This window comes from Anarrhichthys ocellatus, unplaced genomic scaffold, assembly GCF_004355925.1.
Source record: "Anarrhichthys ocellatus isolate YVR2014 unplaced genomic scaffold, GSC_Weel_1.0 scaffold25, whole genome shotgun sequence".
Taxonomy (NCBI): Eukaryota; Metazoa; Chordata; class Actinopteri; order Perciformes; family Anarhichadidae; genus Anarrhichthys; species Anarrhichthys ocellatus.
In genome coordinates, this window is record NW_022280055.1 from 5829823 (window position 1) to 5852217 (window position 22395).

The 22395-nt window shown below is 42.8% G+C and overlaps 1 protein-coding gene across 2 annotated transcripts in view; it reads left to right on the top strand.

Annotated features, from left to right (window-relative positions):
* LOC116391156 (heparan sulfate glucosamine 3-O-sulfotransferase 5) overlaps positions 1-22395 on the top strand; it is a 71866-nt gene that overhangs the window by 37371 nt on the left and 12100 nt on the right. The gene's annotated exons all lie outside the window — the stretch shown is intronic.

Consider the following 22395-nt stretch of genomic DNA (forward strand, 5'->3'; position numbering starts at 1 on the left):
AAATTGGTGGAGGGCCTCCGATGAATACGGGAAAAATTCTGACAGGATATAAATACCTGGTCCTATTTTGGTGCAGGATTTGTGTGTCTGATCTATATAAGTGAAGACGGTATAACTTCACATTGTTTCTCTTTACCTTCATCTTAAGCCCTCTATAAAAACTTCTGCCTGAATTCTTGCTGAATGTGTTTTTTGCAGTTGATTGCACAGAAGGTTTACCACAAGACTGCAGGGTGGCAGATGCTGGCTCTTGTGTTTTGTTGATTGACTTTGGCAACTATATTTGGTGATATCCCGTCTATACCCTTTACCTACAGAACTCCTTCCATCATTAACATTCGACTGGTTTAAATGATAGTTCCTGTTTATGATCTCTGCCTGGAGGATTATGCGATCGGTTGCGTGTGTGCATGAGTAAGTGTGCAGCTCTGCGGCTAAATATTTTCATAGGTTTGCTCATCATTTCTTCATTTTATAATTATAAGGTAAGCAAAGTAAGTGCTGAGGTCTGGCAATACAGTGACATAGCTGTCGGAGGGGGAAGGAAATACAAATGTTGGGGCAATCAGACTGAAGGTTAACAGCCTTGAAATCTTGGTAATAAACATATTTTTTATGCTTCTTCAACTGCAGTAGCCATGACTGGAAGCATTCTTTTTTTCGGGTTGTCAGTCGGTCCCATTCTCATCAATGCGATCTCAGGAACACCTTGAGGGAATTTCGTCAAATTTGGCACAAACGTCTACTTAGACTCAAGGATAAACTGATTCGAATTTCTTTGGTCAAAGGGCACTGCGACCTCACAAAACAACTTTTTGGGCCATAACTCAAGAATTGATGTGCTAATTATGACAATTTCATACAAAGGTCTGATAGGATAAAATGATGAAGCGATGACAGACATGGATGTAAACTGCAACTTGACTGGTTTGCGGAGGCAATTTTGCAGCGTTCCCACATTTCAGCTATTCAATTTTTGAGCAAGCCCACATTGTTATTATTACTGATTGGACATTTTTCTCTCTTTTTTTATTTGAACATGTTGACATATACATGCAATTAGATGTCAATGTGTTCTTTTGAATTTCTTCGTGCTACCGGTAACTTCTAAGGTGGAAAATTTTCTTGCATGTTACTCAATGCACTAGTTGACATTGTGACAATAAACACACCTTTGTTTAACCCTTGTATGTATTATTATCGAGCAAGGCATTACAGTAAATGATTAGTTCTGTGTTATCATAAAAACATACATAGACTCATTTAAATCCCTACATGCAGTTTTTGTTACGGGCTCGAGGGGCCAATGCAAACTGTGCCTGTGTTTACAGTCCTTAGACGCCTCATCAAGTTGAAGGTGGTCTCTGGCTGGTACACAGTAGGTGACTGTACTTCTCTACCCAACCTTGGCTTCTGACTTTGGCCTGTTTACCCGTCCTGCATAGTACATGGCTGATGATGAGACCTGCTGCCGTCTCGCCTGCCACAGCTGGATGCGGGTGGAATGGAGCGTAGGTAGGCAGAGCAGTAAATCCACACCGTGCACATCCATCAATGGGCCCACGTCGCCGCTCTCTCTCACTCCCTCCTTCCCTCCAGCTTAGCTGAGCTACGTCTCTCCTTAAACACGTTCTGTGGCAAATGATTAATCCTACCTCTCATATCTCTTCCCACGTGTCAGCACCTTCGCTGCTTTATAGGCTTATTCTGAAATGAAGTGACAATTCCACTCTGAAATATCACCAAATTAAGACCGCTGGCATGTGTAAACAATGCAAATACACACCCAAAAACCATAAATCAAATGGAGGGCGATGCCTAACTCTCCTATTAAAACTTTGTTGACCCTGTAATATTGGAAGGTTGTTTCGTGCGGTCGAGCCTTTTTTAGCTGATTCTACATTAGTCATCTCTCAGCCGAATACTCATTATTGATGATATTTGTGATGCTGTGTGCATTAGTTCTTGAAAAATTGTATTCATAAATCACACGTGGATTTATTGTAGTGTAGGTCACAAATAAACATTTGGGAAATGGTGGATTTACACAGGCCCAATTTCGCTGATACGATTGCATTTATGTGGAGGAGAATAAAACGCCTATGCAACTGATATATAAATTGAAAGTGCAGTAAAATTACAAAAAAATAAAAGACATCATTCGAAAAAGTTTATGGAGTTTTTATGAGTACACTATGAGTACACTTTACTATTTTACATGCTTGAAGTTGAGCTGAAATGACATTATCTTTCACTTTCTTTGTAAGGAAACAAACTGTAACGCAGTTATTTTGCATATTTTCTTAAAAAGGATTTGGTGGAAACCGGGTTTAAGTTTCAAGCCTCTGGGTGGGCATATCACACCCAGTCTTCTTGGATTCTTCCAAAAGAGAAGGAAGGGTGAGAAGTTAGCCCATGTAGAAACTTTTCAACTTTTCTCTCATGGGTTAATCTGGAAAGCAAACAACAGTTTTAGAGAAATGTTCAATGATAAAGACAGGTATTTTTAATTATGAATAAGATGCTAGAGTGCATACAAAAAAAACCATCAAATATCCTGTAACAGAGGTCCAGGCTAAGCCCTGAATGCCCCTCAAATCCTACAAACGCCGCTGGTCTAGCTAGCGTTAGCCGTCTGTCTTTCAGTGATCCACTTCAGTCCATGGTAATTAACGAAATCACAGCAATGAGTAGCCCTGTAACTTCAGCACTCCATGCTTCCCAGTAATTGGAATCACAACACAATGTGACTAACACAGAGTAACGTAAGGAGAGCTCAAATCACACATATGAACTAGCGGTGGCTGGCAGCATCAGTCCCCCATGCTGCCTAGCTCTATGTTGGGCTGTTGTTTGAAGTGATGAATTATTGTTCGGACACACATTCTACTCAAACGTGAGGCGCAGAGCTGGAGCCAGCTGTTCTACTGTGTTTAAATTATCACCTGTCAGCACAAATACAGCCGGTTTCTGAAGGAACTCGAATTCAAGATTTTCAGATACCGCCACCCCCCTCCCTCCACTGTCATCCATCATAAAGTGCAGGCAATGGAGGCCTATAGCCGTCAGTTTTCCTCATTTCCTCTTGAGATCACGGGGATTACGTTCAGTCTTACTCGGGGCAGCTCTGCACACTGACTGAAGCAGAGTAGAGAAGGACGGGGTACATTTCTAGAGACGTGACGGTTCTATAAGCCGGCCAAAATATGGCAAATATGTCAAATCAATATTACACACAGTATGTATGAGTTTGTTGTTATTTTATAGATAAATAGTATCTGCCGCTAATAAATCAAGATGTTCTCCTGTGGTGCATCCAGATTTAAACTAATATTCATCTCAATTTGTTCACGTAAATTCGGTTACAGTTCGTCAACTGTTTTTCTCGTCTATGTCGAAGCTGATAGATTCAGAATGTTTACCAATGAAATCTGAACTCATTAAATGACGGATATGGGTGAGGCAATAGGCTAGGCTTGTCATCATTGTCCAATCCACCAAGCCTTATTTTGCAAATTTTCCAAATTGTTGCGGAGATCGAATGTAACAGCAAAAGCCATCTTGATCAAGCTTTCCAGTCATGCACAGCAAAGATTATATAGTTCTGTAAACAAATAAAATGTATGATCCCTAAAAACACCAACAGGTAGTTTGTTTGCCAAGATAGTTCAACTCTGCCCTTATATTTCTTTCGCTAAGAAGCCCTAAAAGGCAAAATATCACTTTTGTTGTACAATTTAATCTTACACTTTGTGAGCTTTTTTTCATTTACTATAACTTATAACCAGTTTGTGTATGGGAAACAGCTCAAGCTGTTCTCAAAACTGTTTCCACCAAAATTAGCACATATATGCAGGTTTCTATATGCAGGAGAACGTATTAATCTTATGTTTTGCACGTTAATCAATCAGAATAATTGTCCAAATCCCTGTAGATTTTAATATATTGTTCCCTTGTGTGCGTGAGTGAGTCTGCACCTCTGTGTCTGTCCACGGCTAATATCGCATTCTGCTGCAGCAAACTGCATAACATTTTTTGTGGCCCAACCATGGCCACATGCTTAAGGACCTCTCGTGTTTGCGGTAACTCACACTTTCTAAAAACACCTTTTATTTCCTGTTATTTATACTGCCAATGGCTGCCTGCTGACTCACATAGCATTGCGCCAGAAAAGGGGTGCAGTGAAAATTAGCGTATCCATCCGGTTGTCATATTTTCATCACTGCTCATTGGAGCTGGAACTGATTAATACCTGCAACTACAGCAGAGTAATGTATCCCAGGAATGATCAACGTTTCCCACTAGACACAAAGAACCAGATGTTAGTGGATGTTAATGGGGTTTTTGTCCAGTGGGAAAAGGGGCTGTATTTTATTGTATTTTTTCCTTTTGTCTCTGTGCGTTCATGAAGTAGAGCCCTAAATAAACAGGTTAGTTGAAACGATTCAAAACCCTCAAATGGCCTTAATTTGCACCACCCAGAGCAAATTGTGTCCCTTTGCATCCACTCACATCTTGACTTTGACATTATATGCCACTGTGTCACCTCAAAATGTATGCGCTCAGTCTGAACACACATAGTCGCACTATGTCTCACACGCTTGTCAAGTCAGAAAAGACCAGTAACGGTAAGTTACTGGTGTATGTTCATCCCGTCAGGTTGCAGTAAGGGTTCATGTTCAGAGGAATCCCCATTTTGATCCTTCTTATGACTCCTGTTCATCCTCACTCAACCTCTGCCACAGGCCACTGGCAATAAGCAAGAGGTGATAACTATAATGACACAATTTCCGCTAATTCAATGCAAATGTCACGTCACAGGCAAAGATGGCCGGCGTGTTGTGGCTCGGGTAACTATAAATGGCCGAACACTTGCTTTTCCACACCTCCGGGGGTTGAGACATTTCACCCCAACACAATAGTAGATATTGTGTAGTCGACTTATTTATGGATCGACGCTTTTCCCTTTCAGCCCGCGGGGCAGAGCTCCGCCACGGTCTAATGAGGCAGGAGACGACCTGAAATCAATAGCTGTCCCAGCGCGATGCAATGAGAATGGGTCCCAACAGTAATTATACGTATTTCCCCACTCGGAATGGCCGGCTGGTTAGAGGTTGGAGAGCAGGAGAGTTGTTTTGCCGAGTTTGTCAGAATTTCGGTGAAGTCTATTTTTTTTTTTCTCCTACTTTTTGCCAGCTGCGAGGTGCTTTTAGTCTGCGGGGTGATGTGTTGTCTGGCCTTGTTAGTCGTAATGCATAGAGAGGCCTGTAGTTGACTACTTTGGCCCAATCGCAATATCCAATCGCAATAGTCCAATGCTTGATGGAGTGCAAATGTTGGTGTTTTTGCACTGTATTTACCTTGACAAATCCTCCATGGACATGAACTGGCCTATCCGCTCACCAAAATTCAGGTAATAGTGTTGCAAAGTGGGAGGTAGAGAGTTCCGTGCAAGGACCTGCTGCAGTAAAATGAGGTTTTCTAAAGGAAGTCTGGCAGCTGCAGAATCTTTAAGACACTCCTTGAAACACTACCGCTTTAATCCACAGGGGCCACCAAAACCAACACAAAATGAAAGCTCCTTGTAGTAACTTTAAAGAAGTTAAATCATCAAGAAATCAAATTTTCCTCTCCAAAAACGCATCATTAGAAATGGCAACAAAAAAAAAAGATAAATATCAGAGAGAGACAGAAAATGACACATGTATTTCTGGTATTGTCAAACTCTAACCATGCAGGTTATTTTTAACTGACACGGGAGGCAAATGTGGCATGCACACTGTCACCCTTGTAGACTAATCTAATATTTCTCTGACTTTCTTTCAAATCGTTTATTTACATTATTGGGGAGATAACTCACCTTCTGTGAAGTTGTGAAATAAATGGCAGAAATATGGTGATGAAAGCCCCACAAAAGCAATATCCAGGGCCATTGCCTCAGGCTTTGTGTTTTTTTATTGCCGCATATCGCTGACGGCCAACTCGGACAAGCTGCTGATATTGGGCCATAATTGAAGTTGATATTAAAAGACAGGAGCGATGCGTAAGTCATAAGAGGAGTGCAGGGGGGGTCTTCCTGGGCCAAACGACACATCGGGCGTCACTGCAGTCACCTTCCCTGTATACTTGACAAACGGCCTCCACCAGGCTACACAAGGGGAACAAAACAGATACATAAACCACTGCCCTTCACACGAGCCCTTGACTTCAGTGATTTTGCGTTACGGCGTTGTTATCGCTTAAGATGCACTCGCGGGGCAATAGCTCGGAAGGAGAAAGTGAAATGACATCAACCTCACCTCGGGTGACCGCTGCATTACCGAAAAACTCACGGGACACATTTTGTCAGCAGCATTCTTTTTTTTTTTTTCTTGCCACGCTAAATGTTGTGCCGACGACATGATTCCTGCAGGAAGGTTTAAATGAAGGAAAGGCTCGCTTTGTTCACATTCCCAGAGCCAGAGAGAAAATATCTTTGCACTTCTCGTCTTGCACCGAGCCACATGGCCTCTGTCTATTTCTAGGATCACGTGCTGATCACGTGGGGCTGCCCAGTGTAATCTGTCATAGTGGGCTACTAACGTCACTGGCATCCTGCCCCGGCAGCACAACTCCCAAAGCAAGAGTGTTTGCACAAAGTATGCACTGCACAAATGTTTCGTCTAAGAGGTAATTACATCTTTAAAAGTTATTTTTCTGAAAAAAATAACACAATCCAGTTGAAGTTGTTTTAGACGCCCTGATATGTTCTTGAAACAATTTGATTTTACTCGGAACATTTGAAGCACTTTTTTTTTTTTTTTTTAGCAAATCTGCTTAAACGCTGTAGTTGGTTTTTGGAAATGTGATTAAACCCACATTTGTAGAGATGATGCGGCGTCTCGGACCGGCCGCTTTAATCCGATTTCCAGTTGTGCTTTATGTCACTTGGCAGCACTTAACGCCGACATCAAGTCCGGTGGGTAGTTGCTGGCGAGAAGCGACTGCGTCGTCAAACTCACTGTGGCTGTGAGGAAGAAGAAGAAGAAGATGAAGAAGAAGAAGAAGAAGAAGATGTTTTCTGACCTGCTTCCGTTTTAGTTTTATAGTTGATCCTGTTGGCTTGAAACTTCCTCCTTCGTCCTCTTGATGAATTCAAAACAATTTGCTACAACATTAATTGCATTTGTTCAAAAACACAGAATTTGTGTTTTTACTCAGAAATGCTGTTTTTTGTTATTCAGCAGTTAATTCAAATCACTTGTACTTTACAGTTTTTTCGATCACTGTTGATCTATTGTCATTGAAACTTGCACAGATCTTTCACATTAAAAGCCTTCCATTGATTGAAGGGAGGTCTAATCCATAAAGATCTTGGAAGCCTTCTACTTTGTGTGTACAGGCTATATTAGCTTTATACTTATACTTCATCACAGAAACCCCGATGAAGCGCGTGTGACTGTGCTTTTTTTTAAGGTTTGAGGCTTTGGTTGGAAACTTCTGCAAATTGTATTGACGTAATTTAACAGCACTCACGAACATTCTTTAAAGTAGAAGTGTTCTGAATTGTTTAGTGCATTAAAATGGTAATTTTGTTCAAGAGAGAAACTAACAGCAGCAGAGCGGTGAGGTATGACATGACTTTGTTGTTGTACTAATGGAACTCGTGTCGAATTAAACATTCTGCTGAATTTACAAAGTGAACTCTTAGAGGCGGGTTCACTAAAGGATTGTGCTGCTCTTGCGGCCGCTTAACTTAACAAAATAATAATTCTCAGAGCACCCGCAAAGGGTGAAATGCGCTCCCTAAATGCGCTGCATCCCGGTGCTCCCTGTCCTATTTGCACATAATTAAATGGGATAATATGCACAGGCTGCAAAATCAGCCCCTTTCTATAAAAATAAGCCTCAATGCAAAGATTGACAAAGATCAGCACCAATAGCCAGATGCAGTGACAGTGAATTGTAAGCGTCATCACAAAGTTGGTAGTAACTGACAACGAAATGACAGTCGTGTCATGAAAAACAAATGAATAAAGCTACGAAAAAAAATCATACCCGTGGCAACCCGAGGGTTGTGCGTCTGTCTGTTCGATCCATTGTTGTGAAGGCGATGTCTCGGGAACACCTGCAAGGAATTGGTTCAGTTTTGGCACAACATCCATTTGGAAATAACGGTGAACACATTTTTGGCCATAGCTCCAGAATTCATATGCTAATTATTACATTTTCACACAATTGTCTAAAAGTACAAAATGATGAAGCGATGATGTTTTGGACAAACATGGACGTAAACTGCAACATGACTGGATGGTGGAGGCAGACAACTGTGAGGCGGTAATTCTAGTGTCTTCTTGTTCCTTCACATGGATGTTTGAGCTTCATTGTGCAGTTTGACACCGTTCTGTTGAAGAGGGGGAGTTTCTCTGTGTTCACCCTAAATCTCACTTTAAGATGTGCACATCTGAAGCCAATCGTGGTCCAACAAGCAACTTACACAAGTGTGACGTGGAGACTTGAAGCCTTTAGTGCACATTAAAATGGACTTTAGTTGTAGGGGACATCGTGTGTCCAGCATTTAAAATTTTTAAATGAAAAAAATATTTGCATATTCATAGATTTTTATACAAGAGATTAACTAGGTAATCGAAATGTTTTGGGAGAAACTATATCACACAAATGTAGATTGCTATGTGTCTGGAGGGTATTTTTAGGCTTTTATTTGAGGATGTATGGTAGTCAAATAAACACAAATAAACTTGAGATTAGCCATTTTAAACCTGCACAATCTGGTACAAGTTCACAGCTTCAAATGTGCTTCCTTAAAAACATAAATATATAGGATTTACATAAATAAATCTACAGTACTTCACCGTTTTAGTCTGCTCTGTGAAGTTCCTCACAGTCAGAACAAATAGTCTCTTTGTTACTTCGATGGCAGAAGTAAGAAAAGTGAGATCTTAGTATTCAGCTCAGAGAGAAATGATGTGCTGTGATCTGTGTTTTTGGCAGCGCTAGACATCTGTCATCGTCTCCTAGCTGTTTATATGAAATTATTATTTTTTGGACATTAAAAACAGCCCGTAATGTGTACCTTAACCGTGTTCTGAGCGCTGAGTGCTGCGTTCAAACGCAAAAAACGACACAGAGGAGGGAAACGTCATCGTTCACATGTATTATTCATGGCTCCTGTACTTGCTGCAGTCTTTGTTACACGGGTTGTAAGAAGGTTTTTTATGATTCCGTCTCCCCCAGCTCTGATGGCGGTTCCCCCCTCACACACACACACACACACAGATACACTCTCCATGCCTGCCATGTGAAATTGTGGATTTCGCCGAGTTAATGCAGCCATATGAATTATTAATTGCAATAAGCGAGCTTCCAGGCTCCGTGTTTTATTGCGTCCTCCTTCACTGCTCTGTGACATTACAGAAATGGCAAATGTGTCCGAGACGGACTGGGCCCATTAATAACAGAGCTGAGCTCCAGACCTCTCTCGCCTTCAGTAAGACTTCCGACGTCTGGCCGCGTGGGATCTTGGAGCGTTTTAATGGATGCCCCTCCAACCCCTGCATTATAATCTTATGAAGTGTTTATTTAAGGGCATCAAGAATGCTTTTAAAAGCGCAAAGGCTGTTTGCACCAAATAAAGGGGGAGTGCATGTAGCTCCAGCCAGAGCAAATTTGTGCACCTCTTGAGGTCTTTAAATGTGACATCGTTTCTCCTCCACCAGAGCTCGTATTGTCTTTTAGGAAACGGGCATTATCGTCCGTGGTGTCGTTCTCCAATCTGTTCTCAATCCCAACTCTGATACCAAAGCACTTAGGCACCCTTTACTGTCCGTATGTGACGCACAGGCTGGAGTAGTAGAGTAGCAGAGTGTTGGACAGATGGGTCGAACAAACACAGGACTTTCCCCTCCCTTGGGAAACTAAAAGTCAACATTGACTTCTTTTACCTTACTCTTGTTTGGCCTACGGAACGCCGGTTACATAGCAAGAAAACTTATTTTAAGTAGCAAACACAGTTATTTTAACCCAATTCACGATCTTTTACTTCACCAAATCAAGAAGTTTAGTTGCACAAGTAAACATAAAAACCAAGTGAACCTACGTTGGAAGTTTATTTTGAAGAGACACTCTGCATGTAATGGTTGGAAACTGTACATCGCCTGTTGACCGGAAATTTATTTTGAAAAAAACACTATGCATGTAACCAGGAGGCAACCTCCGGATCTGAAGAGTGAAGCCAATGTGGAAGTGTCTTAAACTTGCATTGTTTCTAAAGGCCATCAGGGGGCGACTCCTCAGGTTGTAAAAAGACGTCTGATTGTATAGAAGTCTATGAGACAATGATTTATTACCTCAGTAAACATTGTAAACATGAGTTTGTGATCTTCTTCGATACAGCATGATGTTAGAGTACAGTTAGAGTAAAATAAATGATAAAGCAAGGTATGCTTTAGGGCGGGTTTACTATGATTGAAATACATCCTCTTAATGTATTAAGACGATGTAGAACTATTTTCAAAAACACGTGAAACTGTTTCAGGGTCAGGTAGACAAAGTGCAGACAACGAGTAACTCTAGGTCCCTTGGCAGTTGCACGAATAGCCAGGATGAATAAATATTTCATTCCGTCTTGAGTGGCATTCCAAGAAAAAACAAAGCACAGGCGTATCTATATTTGGATGCATTATTAATAAAGAATCGGCATTTGTAGCGTGTAGTAAACTGTATGCTACAGGCTCCAGGCTTTTGTTGAATACAGAATTTGGAGGTTGGGTCCAACAAACAGCGATCTTTCAGCCACGAGACAACAGTTCGTTCCCCATGCAAAACGAGAAGTCATTGTTGATTTTCTTCAGTCACGTAACTTGTATACTTCAGTGAAGGCACTTCCGTGGTTATTTTTACCCAAACAACGATCATTTCCTCAATCTAACTGTGGTTTTGTTGCCTTAACCTAGCTAAGTATTTCACGATATATTCCTTAACCAAACCAAGTATTTTTGTTGCCTAAATCTAACTGATTTTCCTGCGAAGACAGAAGTTTATTTTGAAAAGACCATATGAATGTAAGGAGCGGACATTGACACGTGTTGCAGGCTTCTGTAGGAAATAAATGTGGAGCAACTTTTTGTAGGATATCATACTAACCGTTGTACGAGGATACATTGGTCAAAGACATGTCACAGACGTGTTTCTGTTTCAAAATAAAAGCCTTTTAAAAAAATTCTGTGAACAGAAACCCTTTCTTTTGATAAAAGGCTTTTATTCTAAAAATATTCGTAGGACAGTTTTGTGGAAAATGCAGTGACTTGCACAGCTTCATAAATTGAGTACCGGATTGTGATTATTATTAATTAAAAACGAGCACTAGCTTCTGAACCACTTTTCTGATCAGGCAGTTTCGCTCGGGCTTTTGAAACACGGTTTTTGCCACACTTGTTTTAAAACGATAATCCAGAAACTTGAGGGCACTTGATCTCTATAGAACTGCACATGATATCATGCTAACACACTGAGGCTAAAGTTGCATAAAGTTGCAAGTCCCATGCAACCAAATGAATGGCATCCTCACCAGCTGATGGCCCTTGTAGAAGACATGGAAACAGAAGACATTGCGATATATATATATTCAATTTTTTTCTGCTATACACATTGCAATATGAAAAAATACTGGAATATTCACTCTAAATTTTGTAGACTACAGTTTACAGTTATAGAGCCACATGGTCCTGCGCCTCCCGCTGTGCGCAGTGGACAAATAGGGAGACAAGAGGACAGAAGGAAGCTGGATAAAGGGCAGACAGGAGGTCATCTTCTATAGAAAAGACACACAGTTACGGACTATCTCTTACTTGCAGCAGCTCATTCAGGGAACACAGGGAGAGAGGAAGAAAGGTGAAGACAGCAGGGCAGGCAGCGACCAAGTCTGCGGCTGCTGCAGCACACAATAGAGAGCACTCAGAATAGGCTGTGTTGCTGTGCAAGACATGGGGGAGACTGGCATTGGTCGTAACACTTTTGGTCTCAGCACATTTTAACCCCCTAAATATTTGTGATGGAGCTCTTAAATTTGGACACAAAGTACCTTTGTCTGTCTGTTTCCAACATAAAGAATAAAAACTTTAAAAATGTGATGACACCCAACCACAACTTTGCCAAGTGCTTTCAGAAAGAACAGAAAAAACTCACTACTGACTTTTAATTCACTTTAAAAATTCCTGTAATTCACAATTAGGAGATATTGCTGATACATAGAACATACAGTGTGCACAGTGTACATACTGTTTTTGACAACGTGCACTGTGATTGTTGTTACATGTGGAATGTTATACATGGTGCAGCGCACGTGCCATGCCATCGTCATCATAATCTCATTCCAGCCAGGAAACCAAAATTGGCCAACCTTGGTTAAATTCATCAATCTGGTGCACTTTGAGAGCCAAAGGGCGAACAAAAGTGTGTTTTTTGTCTGTTGTGCATTGTGGACTGTGTCTATTGTCTATCTGTATGAGTCTATTGTTGTCTGTATGAGTTTTTGGTGGTAAATCAGTTTCCCCACTGGGGATTAATAAAGTTTTCTAATCTTCTAATCTAATCTAAAAGTGTTGAGTGCATTTTCCTTCTCCTGAAACCAATTACAAACCCATTTTTTATAATATCGAATGGCCTGAAACCAAAGTGTGTTGCATGTTCATCCTTGTGCCTCTGCACGAGACAAACAAATCGGGGACCCATTCGGAAAAGCACTCCTCCGTACCGCTATCAGTGGTCCAAAAGCTTCACAGGGTGCCTTTGATTACATTCCTGTTTGATCCGTTTTGGTCTCCACCAAATTCAGAGAGGATTTCAGCTTCTGTTATACTGTTTTTTTATTTGTTTGCTACTTGCTCACTTTGTCTATCTGATGTTTGATGCTGGGCAGGAAGTTTGTCACAATAAGCGACGTGTTCCGTATGACAAATAACCATTTAATCCATCGTTCATATGAAAAAATATTGTTCTTTTGAACACATCTGTTCATTGCCCTGGGTTTTGGTGTTGCCTCTCCTCTAGACTGACACGTCTTTGGACATTTGGACATGTCCGTTCATACTTCAGTGACGCCAGGCTGAGGCTTCGGAGGAAGATACAGTGAATTTGACATGTGAAGAGGAAATCGGCCCTGACTGGCAACAGTTGACTGGCTCCCTGAGCGTTGCTGCCTCCTCACCTCTTACAGCACTAAAGTGGGCTCCTGTGGAGTCTTTGAATAAAGTCTTTTTTGACTACCTTTACCTCCTACGCGAGCCAATTTTTACCTCATGTCACCTCGTCTTTCAGGGACATCTCTGAGAGCTTACAGATGAACTTGCCTCCTCTGAGCAACACAATGCTGTTTTTGTCCCTTGGTGTTTTTGTTGTTCCCTTGTGGTGTGTTTATCCATTCAAGTGCCACTCCGTGATCAATTTTCTACTCACTGATGCCGAGTGGGAACTAGCAGAGTGCACACACACGCACATTCTGACTTTGAGTGGCTGTCCTCTGCCTATTTAACTCCACATCCAGATGTGCTCCACCCTGTGTTGGAAACTTTCCCAGAGGATGGAGAAAAAGATGCTGATCCCCAATACAGCATTGACGTCCCTCCACGTCAAGACAGGATTCTGTACACGTCACTAATATTCAATCTCTAATAGGCTTTATTACAGTGGCGTTTCAATAGAACGCTCTTTCGTCTTGCCGATAGTCAGATGAGATCAATTCCGCTTTCACTTCTCTGGTGTCAGGACGGGAGGAAGCAGGGGGTAACAACTGTGACAGACATCAGAAAAATATCAAGCAATATGGGCCGGGTATTGCTTGAAATCTTTTGATAATAGTGGCATTATGATACCTGTGTTTCTATACCAATGGCAATTTCTAGCTACATTTGTTGTAGACTTTTGTGGGAGGCATTTTTTCACTCAGCAGAGAATTCCTGTTTCATTGGTAAATAAATAAATCCCTGCTCCTAATCATAGCCCACGAACCATTTCTAACACTTGTTGGAGGTATCATTGGTCTCAGCAGTGAGTTCCTATTTCATTTTGCCATGGGGGTCAAGTGTTTGTGCGTTTGTGCATGTGAATGCATGCACGTGTGGATGCATGCGCGTTCGTGGTCGCAGCAATTGCGAGTTTGCGGAACTCCAAACTTTGCGGAAACTTTGTGGAAATCCAAACAACACAAGCACTGTACACAAATTGAATTTCAGTGAAATACATTAGATTAAACTGAAGTCTAGAACCATCTGTAAACGCGACTATGAATGTGACTAATGTGGTTGAACGTCAAGAGTTCAACCACAACGGTTCAGATTCATACCCCAGGTAAGCAAGTATTAACACGGACACAGGTCCGTAACAAGAGAAGTCACTGGTTTGATTCCCGCGACGTCTATCAACAGCTGTGTGTTCTGTCACAGTGTCCTTGAACAAGACGCCGCGCTGCTCCCCGTTGACTTCCCCTGTACGTCTCTCTAGATCAGTGTCAGCTGTAATGTCAAGGCAATTCAAAGGAGCGGTGATCAGACAATGATGCGACTTGACAGAATGTGATGGAGATGGAATAGCTCTGGTCTGGATACTCATGCGGCCAATGTTAGTGTCAATATCTACATGATTAACTGAGGTGTGAATGTAGCGTTCCCATCACGCAGAAACTAGATATGGAATATGAACATGACATCTAGGAGATGTGTTGAATATGATCAGCATCATTGGAACAGTGGAGCAGAATTTGTTTTCAGACAATTTATTGACGTTTGAGAAAAAAGCAGTGTACCAATTGGGGAAACGGGGTTGCTCATGACATCACTGAAGACTGGCACACTCCCTCTGGTCAACAAATCAGATCTTATCCAATGTGTAATAATTCTCAAGGATTGTTCACCATTTTTGTGTGCAATTGAACCCATTGCCGTTGCACAACTAACCAACTGAACAGTCTGAGGAAGGGTTAATGAAACACAGATGATAACGTCCTGCTGAGCTGTGCCACGCGCCAACAGCCTTATGGAGAAATGATGAAATTTTAAACACCCTTTATGCAAAAAATGGAGCAGATGGCCTGTCAGAGGGAATCACAAGGTGCTTGATGGCTAGAAACAGTTAAAAGGTTGTTTTTTTTGCATAAGCGCCGCATCGCTAATTAGATCAATGCATATATCGACTCCCGCCACGGGGCTGCCTGTACACCTAGAGGTCCCCCCCCCCCCCCCCCGCCCCCCCCCCCCCCCCGCGCCCCCCCCCCCCCCCCTCCATCTTCTCCAATCCCCGGGACGTTCACACGGGCTGTCAATCCCCCGCTAACATCCTATCCGCGTCAGTGTCACTTACAGTTGAGCACGACAGATGGACACTCCTCTGCTCTGGATACGTTTTTATTTTCCAAAAGACGTGCACATGAAATATCCAGGGCCGCGTCTTTGATTGAAGCCTCGCGAGAGCAAGGATTGGCCCAAGGTCGCCACGTCAAAGAGAAGCTGATCTGAGGCCGAGCCTGACGAACGAAGAGGTGAACGCACGAGCGTTGTTCAGCGGGGGAAAGATATCCCGGCGATCCCTGCAGTGTTTTCATGACTCAGAGTGTCATCGCTTACACATTACTCAGCTCTAACCTCTGCCTGCCACCTTCCTCCCTCTGCACTTCCCCCCTCAGGGCCTCTGCTATTCCAGCTGTGAAATGAGATGACATGGTTTTTTGTCCTGTGTGGACGGGCTGTCCCTGCTTCTGCCTCGAAGGGACGATGGTGTTGTTTACCCTGTTGTGTGTGTGTGTATGCACAATTTGCTGATAAAGAGAAAAACAAATCTGGTCTCCTTATTACTCTTCTCATCTGTGTGAGCCAAATAAAAGCACCCAGCCTGGTCGTCTATCTCCGGTTGGATCTTGGGAAAGAGGCGGTTGCTGTTCCGGAAGATGATCAGGTGTTAGTGTGCCGACTGAGACAGATTCACAAACAGATATTTAGAGATGAGAGAGGGATTTGGCTTATCTGCTGTCTGAGTTCTTAATGGGGGAGCTTTACTTCAGCCGCGAGTTGTGTCTTCATATCAATTTCAAAGGTAGAGTTTGAGATTTTGGTAAATAAGCTTGTTCACTTTCTTTCCAAGTGTCAGATGAGAGGATCGATATCGATGTGTGTTGAGGACGGTGCTGGAGTCAAGGAGCCTATAAAAGAAGGAATGTGTCAGGATCCCTGTCAGACCAGACACCTCCCATGGCCACACAGCTGCAGCCACTCCAGCCGATTACCTCCTGCAGGCTGACACACCAGACTCAGGTCCCACTAACGCTTCCCCTGGCAATATATAAACTCAGGTCCTACCGTCTTTCACCCGCTTCAACCCCGTTGCAGCTTCTGCCTCAAGCGCCTGCCTCCGGTGTCCGGCGGTCCGGGAATCCCCCGTGCCCTTCTTAGTGTTTACGGACTACTCCCCGCCGCTCTGCCCTCCGTGGTGTTAACAGACTACACACCGCTGCTCTGCCCTCTGTTGTGTTAACGGACTACACACGTCGTCAAGCTGCCAGCTCTCCGGTGTCGAGCCACGGGACTCACACCGTCGATCTGCCTACTCTCTGGAGTTGGACCACGGGCTCCACACCTTCCTGTCTTCTCTTTATTCAGGCTAAATAAAACCTGTTTATATCAACTTCTGTCTCCTGTGGTCTTGCGATTGGGTCCTAACCCGTGAACTCCTGTGACAGAATGGTCATTACGTCTCTGGACGGTAGTGTTCTATATGCATTTCATTGTAATGGAGCATCTTTGTTATCAATACGTTAGCCAGCTCTCTCAATAATCTTTGATATGCATCTAGAAATCTGGATCTTTATGGTGATACTTGTCCCTTTGTCTGTCTGGACTCATTCCTGCAGCACTCTATTAGAATGACATAACGTTTTAAAATATACCTACCAACACCTCTAAAGCTCACTTGTGAAAATGTGTCTTCTGTCTGAGTACAATATCATAACAATTTTGTGGTTTTAGGGGAAGTTGCCTGCTGGGACTCGTGTATCCATATGCCCAGCAATTCTGTGCAGTGTTCTAGTGAAGATTGCCAGATGTGGTCAGTGAGCACAGGTTTTAGTAGAGGTGTACAACTATGATGGTATCGAACCAAGCAAGCTCACTGTGACAACCAGACTCTGGAGAGCAACACACAAAGTCACTGTGCCCAGGTGGTGTTTGCTAAGAAATGGTCCCAGCACATAAATCTCTCTTAAACCACAAATTGTTGCTTTTAAGTTTATTTTTCTGTACTGATTAAACAAATGATGGTTTCAAGGACTTTCTGAGCTTTGGACTGTGGACAGGCTGTTGCTACCTGTTTTTATGCTAAGCTAGGCTAACGACGTCCTTACTCCAGCTCTACGTTTAACATACAGATATGAAACTTATTGAAATTGTTTTATCTCATTCTTGGAGAGAAAGTGAATAAGGGTATTCTCCAAAATGTTGAACTATATCTTTGTATGAATCAATGTTTCTTCATGCACCTGATGAACTGAACATGCAATCAGATCCCACCGTTGTGCAGCTAGTTAATAGAGAATGTATTGAGTGAATGTTAAGCTTCACTGAGAGCTCACTCAGTCAATCAGCAAAGCTTATGCAGTCATGGTAAGCAGTGTTTAAAATGTTAGCTGTTTTAATATACTGTAGCTGCAGAACTTTTTTGTAACCTACATAAACTTATAATAATGATATATCATCTTACCATTGCTGCGCATTTGCTCATTGCTTCTTGATCTGATGCGTGTTCAAACTGTCTTCAAACTGCAGTCGAAAGTTGTCCGATCCTCTCAGATAGCTCGAAGTTGTAGAGAATGCGTTTGGAGAGGGACATGTACTGTACCTTATGTTAATCTTGCTTTGTGGTTGGGGTAATGCCGCTGCCATTGTGAATGTGATTTGCACGAGAAAACTTTCATTAAACAGAGAAATAACTACATGGTTTCAGACTCATGCTCTGATCCAGCTTGATCCAGTGGCAGGACAGTGTTGATTAAAGTGTAGGTGAGTCAGGATGCAGAGACTGCTCGAAAAAAGACAAGTGGGGTCCTAACCCCACTTGAAGATATCTTGACTATCACTCTTAGAAAGAAAGGTGCTAACTCAAACTATTTCGGGTTCTTCTGCTTTTCTCCTGGTAGAACCTAAAAGTATTACCAGATACCCTTTCAGAGGGTTCTACCTAGAACCCTAAACAAAAGGTTATACCTAGAACCATCTGACAAAGGTTCCACACTTAACGCTCTATGTGAAATTCTACAGAGAACCCTTTTAATGTGTAATGTTTCCACCCAGAACCCTTTCTGGAGGTTCTACTCAGAACCTTTCCACTTTCAAAGGGTGCTAACAAGAACCGACCCTGGGGATTCTACCAAGATCCCTTTCACATTCTAAGGGTTTCATCTATGTCCTACCCTGGGGGTTCTGACGGGAACGCTTTTATTATCCAAGGGTTTCATCTGGAACCCACCCAGGGTTCCTCATGCGGCTCCTAAAGGGCTGAAGTGGTGATGCACAACTACAAAAATCATGGTTCACGATCACAGTTTTTTTGGGGGGGTGGGTCAGGAAGATCTTTTAACACTCTTGCTTTCAACCATCCTTGAAGAACTTTTTTCTTAATGAAAACCTTAGTCTTACAAAGAACCGTTGAAAAACCATTTCTTCAAAAAAGTTGGTCTTAAATAGCTTTGTAAAAATGTAATATATGTGTATATTTTTTATTTCACCACTCAAAATGATACACATTCATGTTAGAGACAGACACAAATGAGTTTCTCTAGTAGGGCCTCTTTAAATTGAACAGCCACTTTTGCAGTCAAGCATCAGGCATTGTCGCATTGTAGTAGAATAAACATGTATCTGTGTGGGTGGTAAAATGTCCAGTTAAAGTGCTTACAGTACTTCACAGGGCCTATCATTATAGCACACAGTGTCTAGACCACAGTGTGGAAGTTCAAGAAGTGTGCCGACTACTCATGATCCGAGTAAATCCGGCTTCCTCCGCATATTTGGAAATAGATGTTTTGAGCTGACAAGCGAGTGTTTGGAAGGATGCCCGTTGTTGTCGCATCCCCTGCCAGTACGTGGTGAGGACAGGCAGCTGTGCTCAGCGTGGAGAACAACAGCACGTCAGGGTGATGGAAGAAAATCAGATGAGCTGAAGCTATGGAGGCAAGCTGCTGCGACGAGTGCTGGGAATTGAGCGCCGACGCAAACAGCAGCGCTGAGAGGTCACCAGCAACGCCGCCCCGCCTGTCTGTCAGTGTGCCTGTAGGGCTAGAACCAGACACCGAACAGCTCCCTGCTCCACCCCTGGAGCTGCAAGAAACCGAGGAGAACATGGAGCTGGTTGGTCGTTAGGACACCAGTGTCTCCTCTGGAGGAGGGTGTGCGGTGGGTGGGGGTTTGGGGGGGTAGTGGGCTCTGCAGATGCTAGACGCAAGCAGCTGCTCCGGAGACCTCTCCGCTCGCAAGTGTTTGTACCTGATGTGATTCAGGATTCTCCCAAGAGGTGGAGCGATCGGAGAGCCCCTCCCCATCACACAAACACACCTACACACACATGTCCTCGCTAGTGCCTCCGCTTTCACCACAGCACATGCCTTCCGCTAATGAATCCCATTAGCACACTTTTCTTTTTCTAAAGATAAAAACAGGCCTTCTTTCTTGATCTCAAAGGGAAAGATGTGACACGAAGAGCACAATCGCATCAGCCTCAAAATAGACAGTCACAAGCCTGCTGGAAATAGCTGGTGAAAGAATGAAATGTGACACCTGGCTGAAGCGAGGCTAAATGGGATACTTTCCAAGTTCAGACATGATCTTCAGAGCTGCATCTCACAGAAATTTAGAATACCGGTCTCTATTTACTGTAAAAACAATAACCTTTTGGTAGATACAGAACAGAAAAAGTACCCTGGTGGAATCATCTCAAATCACAACCGTCATTATGTTACTTACTCACTGTTATCTACATTTAGTAATACGGCACATGCGATTAATTAGGAATTCTTCAAATACATCTTCGCACATTTTTTGCTCATTTATGTTTGTATGAACTTTGAGGAATTCAATGTTGAACATATGCCATAATGATGGGCGACACCAATCGTTTTTAATTCAACACAATACCAATCATTTATTAATTAAGAAATTAATTTAATTTAATACAATTTCTAAAGGAAAAAAAGACCAGTTACTGGCCAGTTAAATATGTCAAGGCGGCTGTCAGGCACAAATATACAAAGGTTGTGAAAAGGTTTGAAAGTGATGCAGCCACCCAGCTTGGTAGCTATTGATTGTCGAAGTGTTGATCCTGCAGTATTGATCTGCCTGTCCCTAACAGGCCATATTGGGATGCTCTGTCAGAGATGATGCATTGTACACATACCTGATTACATTCAGTTGTTTGCAATTGACATTCTATATAAAGTATGGAGCATGAATTAGCAACATACGGCATTTTGGGTGAAGATATTTTTACAGTAAAACTGTGCAAAAATTGAGCCTCTGGAGATCAACAGTACATATTCATTAGTAGTGTATTATGTACATCTCACTATATATAGCTGTAATTTTAACTGTCACACCACTGAAAGCATGCTGGGTACTGCCCGCTCTCAGTCACTTGCAACAATATGCTAATATTAACTGTTACACGGCCAAACAGCATGCTGGGTACGTGCATAATGGCATGCTGGGTACAGCTTGCTCTGCGACACTTGCAACAATATGAACTGTTATACCACCGAGCATCATGCTGGGCACATGCAGAATGGCATGCTGGGTAAAGCCCGCTCTCCGTTGCATGCGACAATATGACATTAGGCTCGTTCGAGATGAGCCAGTCCTGCACAGAATCGATCACCGGCGATCGGCGCACAATGCATGCCGGTTAGATTTGTGTCCGACTTGATCCCGACTTGCTCTGACGTCATGAACACGTGGTCAATGATAACCTCACGAGAGCGAGGCGGCCGCAGATTTTAGAGCCGGGCGTCGCAGTTGCTCTCCACCGACTGCATGACCCCAGGGCATGATGGGAAACGCCTGGCTGTCGACAGATCAAAGAGCTGATTGGCTCTTAGATTTGACAGCAAACACACGTTCTGTAGAAAATCCTATTTTCTGTGTAATTGTAATATTTAATGCTCGATTATTGCCTACTAGTCTCATGTTGTGCAATGAAGGTTTAATCTAAAAACATATCTTGTGTGGTTGATAATAATAAAGATTATTCATATAACACAAAGCGAGCAGCAAAGTGTTTCACAGGCAGAAATAAAAAGAACAAAGGATAGGATACAATGCAGATACACACACATTTCCACATAAATATATGTTTACAAACGTATGAATAAATCCATAAAAGGTCTGCAAACTACAAGTAGCCTACAGGACGGATCTAACAGGAAGTAACTGTTTCTTTGACTTTCTGTTTATTCTTAAAAGGCAGCTGAAAACTGTCCAACTTGGTTTTTGTCAACGCCCCCTGCTGCTTCCGCCTGCTCTCGTCCACTTTCCAGGCGAGCCTAATATGAACTGTTACACGGCCGAACGGCATGCTGGGTACGTGCAGAATGGCATGCTAGGTACAGCTCCCTGTCCTTTGCTCGCTACAATATTAACTGTTACACCGCTGAATGCTGGGTGCATGCCTTATGGACTCGATGAATGCAGGAGGTCTGGACATATCAGCAGAAGGATCAGGCATGCAAAAAGATTCCTCTTGGTGTCAGTACAACACACGATGCTGTTTCAAGTGTGTCCATGCTTTCCATTCAACCCTGCGCTATTTTGGGAATGTTTGTACTCCCTTTTGGCATCATGTGCTCAAAAGCAGAGAGCAAAGAGGGGAGAGGATCACGATGATGGCAGAATGTTTGAAGTGATATGTACTCAGCTGTATGTTCTCTCTCGTCATTCATCTAAACCTCTCGAAGGAGTGTCTTTGCCTTTGTCTTTGTGAGCAGGGTGCCTGGATGTGTGTTGAAATGGGAATAAGTGAACACTACATACAGGGTTTTGAGAAAAAAAGAAAGAAGCCTTGTTATCCTCCGGTTTGTCTCCCAGCTCAAAGTTTCTGATTGTTGTCTCATTTGGTGTTTGAAGGTCACGCAGCAGCCGGCGAGTGAAGCCAGATCCTGCCTTCCTGAGTCCTCAACATTCAGTCCTTGTGTTGTGTTCCTGCTGTCACACTCTGGCAAAGGCTCGTTGTTAGATTTAGTAATTAACTCGCTCTGGGATTACATGAGATGTCAACAGCTCTCGCAGCCGCAGAGCCTGGTGCAAACCCACAGAGCTAATCAGGTCTGGGATTTCGACTACGTGTCTGTTTTCCGAGTGGCTGCGGCTCCGA